Raw genomic sequence first — 1213 nt, forward strand, 5'->3', positions numbered from 1 at the left:
CATGAAGGATTATAGGTGTTTCCATAGTGTTCTCCCATGTAATTCACCTCTGCCATTGCATGGTTCTCAGGGTCATAGGCTTCTTCTTCAGAGGAAGCCTCCTTAGTACTGCCTGATGCAGCTTGCATTTCAGACAGACTCTGAGAAATCATATTAACTTGCTGAGTCAATATTTTGTTCTGAGCAAATATGGCATTCAGAGTATCTATCTCAAGAACTCCTTTCTTTTAAGTTGTCCCATTATTCACAGGATTTCTTTCAGAAGTATACATGAATTGGTTATTTGCAACCATTTCAATGAGTTTTTGAGCTTCTTCAGGCATCTTATTCAGATGAAGAGATCCACCTGCAGAGTTGTCCAAAGACATCTTGGACAATTCAGACAGACCATCATACCTATGATGCTCCATTCTGAAAGCATGTCAGAAGGACACCTTCTGATCAATTGCTTGTATCTTTCCCAAGCTTCATAGAGGGATTCACCTTCCTTCTGTCTGAAGGTCTGGACTTCCACTCTAAGCTTACTCAATTTTTGAGGTGGAAAGAATTTGGCCAGAAAAGCACTGATCAGCTTTTCCCAAGAGTTCAGGCTTTCCTTAGGTTGTGAATCCAACCATACTCTAGCTCTATCTCTTATAGCAAAGGGAAAAAGCATAAGCTTGTATACTTCGGGATCAACTCCATTGGTCTTGACAGTGTCATAGATTTGCAAGAATTCAGCTAAGAACTGATGAGGATCTCCAATGGAAGTCCATAAAACTTGCAATTCTGTTGCATTAGAGAAACTAATTGAGGCTTAAGCTCAAAGTTGTTTGCTCCAATGGCAGGAATTGAGATGCTTCTCCCATAGAAGTCGGGAGTAGGTGCAGTAAAGTCACCAAGCACCTTCCTTGCATTGTTGCCATTATTATTGTTTTCGGCTGCCATGGCTTCTTCTTGTTTAAAGATTTCTGTTAGGTCTTCTACAGAGAGTTGTGCTTTAGCTTCTCTTAGCTTTCTCTTCAAGGTCCTTTCAGGTTCAGGATCAGCTTCAACAAGAATGCCTTTGTCTTTGCTCCTGCTCATATGAAAGAGAGGAGAAGAAGAAAGTATGGAATCCTCTATGTCACAGTATAGAGATTCCTTGATGTGTCAGAGGAAAAGAAGGATGGAAGGATGAGGTAGAGAGGAGAGAATTCAAACTTATAGAGAGAGGGAGTCCGAATTGCACATT

At 40.8% G+C, this 1213-nt stretch overlaps 1 non-coding gene across 1 annotated transcript; it reads left to right on the top strand.

Moving 5' to 3' along the window:
- Window positions 1-415: 415 nt before the first annotated feature.
- LOC112781391 (small nucleolar RNA R71) lies at window positions 416-523 on the top strand. The gene has a single exon (XR_003192169.1). It is a non-coding gene; the product is annotated as a small nucleolar RNA R71 (small nucleolar RNA).
- The last annotated feature ends 690 nt before the right edge of the window (window positions 524-1213 follow it).

Source organism: Arachis hypogaea, chromosome 19 (assembly GCF_003086295.3).
Source record: "Arachis hypogaea cultivar Tifrunner chromosome 19, arahy.Tifrunner.gnm2.J5K5, whole genome shotgun sequence".
Lineage (NCBI taxonomy): Eukaryota > Viridiplantae > Streptophyta > Magnoliopsida > Fabales > Fabaceae > Arachis > Arachis hypogaea.